This window comes from Taudactylus pleione, unplaced genomic scaffold (genome assembly GCF_031769625.1).
Source record: "Taudactylus pleione unplaced genomic scaffold, aTauple2 ptg000967l, whole genome shotgun sequence".
In the NCBI taxonomy this organism is placed as follows: Eukaryota; Metazoa; Chordata; class Amphibia; order Anura; family Myobatrachidae; genus Taudactylus; species Taudactylus pleione.
Genome location: NW_028285368.1, coordinates 5875001 through 5880000, shown reverse-complemented (window position 1 = coordinate 5880000; position 5000 = coordinate 5875001). Strand labels below are relative to the sequence as shown.

At 37.1% G+C, this 5000-nt stretch overlaps 1 non-coding gene and 17 pseudogenes across 1 annotated transcript; all 18 read right to left on the bottom strand.

Annotated features, from left to right (window-relative positions):
• Nucleotides 1–89, bottom strand: part of LOC148456635 (5S ribosomal RNA) — a 119-nt pseudogene extending 30 nt beyond the window's left edge.
• A 116-nt stretch (nt 90–205) lies between these two features.
• Nucleotides 206–324, bottom strand: LOC148456634 (5S ribosomal RNA). The gene has a single exon (XR_015874187.1). It is a non-coding gene; the product is annotated as a 5S ribosomal RNA (ribosomal RNA).
• Nucleotides 325–674: 350 nt separating this feature from the next.
• Nucleotides 675–793, bottom strand: LOC148456633 (5S ribosomal RNA; annotated as a pseudogene).
• A 116-nt stretch (nt 794–909) lies between these two features.
• LOC148456632 (5S ribosomal RNA) lies at nt 910–1028 on the bottom strand (annotated as a pseudogene).
• A 115-nt stretch (nt 1029–1143) lies between these two features.
• On the bottom strand, nt 1144–1262 carry LOC148456631 (5S ribosomal RNA; annotated as a pseudogene).
• A 116-nt stretch (nt 1263–1378) lies between these two features.
• Nucleotides 1379–1497, bottom strand: LOC148456630 (5S ribosomal RNA; annotated as a pseudogene).
• Nucleotides 1498–1613: 116 nt separating this feature from the next.
• Nucleotides 1614–1732, bottom strand: LOC148456629 (5S ribosomal RNA; annotated as a pseudogene).
• A 116-nt stretch (nt 1733–1848) lies between these two features.
• Nucleotides 1849–1967, bottom strand: LOC148456628 (5S ribosomal RNA; annotated as a pseudogene).
• A 340-nt stretch (nt 1968–2307) lies between these two features.
• Nucleotides 2308–2426, bottom strand: LOC148456627 (5S ribosomal RNA; annotated as a pseudogene).
• Nucleotides 2427–2542: 116 nt separating this feature from the next.
• Nucleotides 2543–2661, bottom strand: LOC148456626 (5S ribosomal RNA; annotated as a pseudogene).
• Nucleotides 2662–2777: 116 nt separating this feature from the next.
• Nucleotides 2778–2896, bottom strand: LOC148456625 (5S ribosomal RNA; annotated as a pseudogene).
• Nucleotides 2897–3012: 116 nt separating this feature from the next.
• Nucleotides 3013–3131, bottom strand: LOC148456624 (5S ribosomal RNA; annotated as a pseudogene).
• Nucleotides 3132–3247: 116 nt separating this feature from the next.
• On the bottom strand, nt 3248–3366 carry LOC148456623 (5S ribosomal RNA; annotated as a pseudogene).
• Nucleotides 3367–3706: 340 nt separating this feature from the next.
• On the bottom strand, nt 3707–3825 carry LOC148456622 (5S ribosomal RNA; annotated as a pseudogene).
• Nucleotides 3826–3940: 115 nt separating this feature from the next.
• Nucleotides 3941–4059, bottom strand: LOC148456621 (5S ribosomal RNA; annotated as a pseudogene).
• Nucleotides 4060–4175: 116 nt separating this feature from the next.
• Nucleotides 4176–4294, bottom strand: LOC148456620 (5S ribosomal RNA; annotated as a pseudogene).
• A 351-nt stretch (nt 4295–4645) lies between these two features.
• LOC148456619 (5S ribosomal RNA) lies at nt 4646–4764 on the bottom strand (annotated as a pseudogene).
• A 116-nt stretch (nt 4765–4880) lies between these two features.
• LOC148456618 (5S ribosomal RNA) lies at nt 4881–4999 on the bottom strand (annotated as a pseudogene).
• Between the last annotated feature and the right edge of the window lies 1 nt (nt 5000).

The window sequence follows — 5000 nt, the reverse complement described above, 5'->3', positions numbered from 1 at the left end:
CTCCCATCCAAGTAATAACCAGGCCCAACACTGCATAGCTTCCAATATCAGATGAAATTGGGCATGTCCAGTGTGGTTTGGCTGTAGGTGCTCAAAAACATTAACTTTAGACATCTTTTACTTCTTAACTCAAGTAAATTCATTGATAAGTTGAAAAAATGTAATGTAAAATGTAATAGAAAAGAATGTTTTGGCTGTATAAAATTACCTACAGCACCTGGTATTCCCAGGTGGTCTCCCATCCAAGTACTAACCAGGCCCAACAATGCTTAGCTTCCAAGATCAGACGAGATTGGGCATGTCCAGTGTGGTTTGGCTGTAGGTGCTCAAAATACTTAACATTAGACCTCTATTACTTCTTAACTCAAGTAAATTCATTGATAAGTTGAAAAAATTAAATGTAAAATGTAATAGAAAAGAATGTTATAGCAGTATAAAAGTACCTACAGCACCTGGTATTCCCAGGATGTCTCCCATCCACGTACTAACCATGCCCAACACTGCATAGCTTCCAAGATAAGATGACATTGGCCATGTCCTGTATGGTTTGGCTGTAGGTGCTCAAAAATATTAACTTTAGACCTCTTTTACTTATTAACTCAAGTAAATTCATTGACAAGTTGAAAAAATTAAATGTAAATGTAATAGAAAGGAATGTTATGGCAGTATAAAATTACCTACTGCACCTGGTTTTCCCAGGTGGTCTCCCATCCAAGTACAGACCAGGCCCAACACTGCATAGCTACCAAGATCAGACGAGATTGGGCATGTCCTGTGTGGTTTGGCTGTAGGTGCTCAAAAACTTTAACTTAAGACCTCTATTACTTCTTAACTCAAGTAAATTCTTTGATAAGTTGAAAAAATTAAATGTAAAATGTAATAGAAAAGAATGTTATGGCAGTATAAAATTACCTAAAGCACCTGGTATTCCCAGGTGGTCTCCCATCCAAGTACTAACCAGGCCCAATACTGCATAACTTCCAAGATCAGATGAGATTGGGCATGTCCAGAGTGGTTTGGCTGAAGGTGCGCAAAAACATTAACTTTAGACCTCTTTTACTTCTTAACTCATGTAAATTCAATGATAAGTTGAAAAATGAAATGTAAAATGTAATAGAAAAGAATGTTATGGCAGTATAAAATTACCTACAGCTCCTGGTATTCCCAGGTGGTCTCCCATCCAAGTACTAACCAGGCCCAACACTGCATAGCTTCCAAGATCAGACGAGATTGGGCATGTCCAGTGTGGTTTGGCTGTAGGTGCTCAAAAGCATTAAATTTAGACCTCTATTACTTCTTTACTCAAGTAAATTCATTGATAAGTTGAAAAAATTAAATGTAAAATGTAATAGAAAAGAATGTTATGGCAGTATAAAAGTACCTACAGCACCCGGTATTCCCAGGTGGTCTCCCATCCAAGTACTAACCAGGCCCAACACTGCATAACTTCCAAGATCAGATGACATTGGCCATGTCCGGTATGGTTTGGCTGCAGGTGCTCAAAAATATTAACTTTAGACCTCTTTTACTTCTTAACTCAAGTAAATTCATTGATAAGTTGAAAAAATTAAATTTAAAATGTAATAGAAAGGAATGTTATGGCAGTATAAAATTACCTACAGCACCTGGTATTCCCAGGTGGTTTCCCATCCAAGTACTAACCAAGCCCAACACTGCATAGCTTCCAAGAACAGACGAGATTGGGCATGTCCAGTATGGTTTGGCTGCAGGTGCTCAAAAATATTAACTTTAGACCTCTTTTACTTCTTAACTCAAGTAAATTCATTGATAAGTTGAAAAAATTAAATGTAAAATGTAATAGAAAGGAATGTTATGGCAGTATAAAATTACCTACAGCACCTGGTATTCCCAGGTGGTTTCCCATCCAAGTACTAACCAGGCCCAACACTGCATAGCTTCCAAGATCAGATGACATTGGCCATGTCCAGTGTGGTTTGGCTGTAGTTTCTCAAAAGTCTTAACTTTAGACCTCTTTTACTTCTTAACTCAAGTAAATTCATTGATAAGTTGAAAAAATTTAATGTAAAATGTAATTGAAAAGAATGTTATGGCTATATAAAATTACTTACAGCACCTGGTATTCTCCCATTCAAATACTAACCAGGCCCAACACTGCATAGCTTCCAAGATCAGACGAGATTGGGCATGTCCAGTGTGGTTTGGCTGTTGGCGTTCAAAAACTTTAACTTTAGACCTCTTTTACTTCTTAACTCAAGTAAATTCATTGATAACTTGAAAAAATTAAATGTAAATGTAATAGAAAAGAATGTTATGTCAGTATAAAATTACCTACAGCTCCTGGTATTCGCAGGTGGTCTCCCATCCAAGTACTAACCTGGCCCAACACTGCATAGCTTCCAAGATCAGACAAGATTGGGCATGTTCAGTGTGGTTTGGCTGTAGGTGCTCAAAAACATTAACTTTAGAACTCTTTTACTTCTTAACTCAAGTAAATTCATTGATAAGTTGAAAAAATTTAATGTAAAATGTAATAGAAAAGAATGTTATGGCTGTATAAAATTACATACAGCACCTGGTATTCCCAGGTGGTCTCCCATCCAAGTACTAACCAGGCCCAACACTGTATAGTTTCCAATATCAGACGAGATTGGGCATGTCCAGTGTGGATTGGCTGTAGGTGCTCAAAAGCATTAAATTTAGACCTCTATTACTTCTTTACTCAAGTAAATTCATTGATAAGTTGAAAAAATTAAATGTAAAATGTAATAGAAAAGAATGTTATGGCAGTATAAAAGTACCTACAGCACCCGGTATTCCCAGGTGGTCTCCCATCCAAGTACTAACCAGGCCCAACACTGCATAACTTCCAAGATCAGATGACATTGGCCATGTCCGGTATGGTTTGGCTGCAGGTGCTCAAAAATATTAACTTTAGACCTCTTTTACTTCTTAACTCAAGTAAATTCATTGATAAGTTGAAAAAATTAAATTTAAAATGTAATAGAAAGGAATGTTATGGCAGTATAAAACTACCGACAGCACCTGGTATTCCCAGGTGGTTTCCCATCCAAGTACTAACCAAGCCCAACACTGCATAGCTTCCAAGAACAGACGAGATTGGGCATGTCCAGTATGGTTTGGCTGCAGGTGCTCAAAAATATTAACTTTAGACCTCTTTTACTTCTTAACTCAAGTAAATTCATTGATAAGTTGAAAAAATTAAATGTAAAATGTAATAGAAAGGAATGTTATGGCAGTATAAAATTACCTACAGCACCTGGTATTCCCAGGTGGTTTCCCATCCAAGTACTAACCAGGCCCAACACTGCATAGCTTCCAAGATCAGATGACATTGGCCATGTCCAGTGTGGTTTGGCTGTAGTTTCTCAAAAGTCTTAACTTTAGACCTCTTTTACTTCTTAACTCAAGTAAATTCATTGATAAGTTGAAAAAATTTAATGTAAAATGTAATTGAAAAGAATGTTATGGCTATATAAAATTACTTACAGCACCTGGTATTCTCCCATTCAAATACTAACCAGGCCCAACACTGCATAGCTTCCAAGATCAGACGAGATTGGGCATGTCCAGTGTGGTTTGGCTGTTGGCGTTCAAAAACTTTAACTTTAGACCTCTTTTACTTCTTAACTCAAGTAAATTCATTGATAAGTTGAAAAAATTAAATGTAAATGTAATAGAAAAGAATGTTATGTCAGTATAAAATTACCTACAGCTCCTGGTATTCGCAGGTGGTCTCCCATCCAAGTACTAACCTGGCCCAACACTGCATAGCTTCCAAGATCAGACAAGATTGGGCATGTTCAGTGTGGTTTGGCTGTAGGTGCTCAAAAACATTAACTTTAGAACTCTTTTACTTCTTAACTCAAGTAAATTCATTGATAAGTTGAAAAAATTTAATGTAAAATGTAATAGAAAAGAATGTTATGGCTGTATAAATTACATACAGCACCTGGTATTCCCAGGTGGTCTCCCATCCAAGTACTAACCAGGCCCAACACTGTATAGTTTCCAATATCAGACGAGATTGGGCATGTCCAGTGTGGATTGGCTGTAGGTGCTCAAATACATTAACTTTAGACCTCTTTTACTTCTTTACTCAAGAAAATTCATTGATAAGTTGAAAAAATTAAATGTAAAATGTAATAGAAAAGAATGTTATGGCTGCATAAAAATACCTACAGCACCTGGGATTCCCAGGTGGTCTCCCAACCAAGTACTAACCAGGCCCAACACTGCATAGCTTCCAAGATCAGACAAGATTGGGAAGGTCCAGTGTGGTTTGGCTGTAGGTGCTCAAAAGCATTAAATTTAGATGTCTATTACTTCTTAACTCATGTAATTTCATTGATAAGTTGAAAAAATGAAATGTAAAATGTAATTGAAAAGAATGTTATGGCAGTATAAAATTACCTACAGCACCTGGTATTCCCAGGTGGACTCCCATCCACATAATAACCATGCCCAACACTGCACAGCTTCCAAGATCAGACGACATTGGCCATGTTCAGTGTGGTTTGGCTGTAGGTGCTCAAAAACATTAACTTTAGACCTCTTTTACTTCTTAACTCAAGTAAATTCATTGATAAGTTGAAAAAATTAAAAGTAAAATGTAATAGAAAAGAATGTTATGTCAGTATAAAATTACCTACAGCACCTGATATTCCCAGGTGGTCTCCCATCCAAGTACTAACCAGGCCCAACACTGCATAGCTTCCAATATCAGATGAAATTGGGCATGTCCAGTGTGGTTTGGCTGTAGGTGCTCAAAAACGTTAACTTTAGACATCTTTTACTTCTTAACTCAAGTAAATTCATTGATAAGTTGAAAAAATGTAATGTAAAATGTAATAGAAAAGAATGTTTTGGCTGTATAAAATTACCTACAGCACCTGGTATTCCCAGGTGGTCTCCCATCCAAGTACTAACCAGGCGCAACAATGCTTAGCTTCCAAGATCAGACGAGATTGGGCATTTCCAGCGTGGTTTGGCTGTAGGTG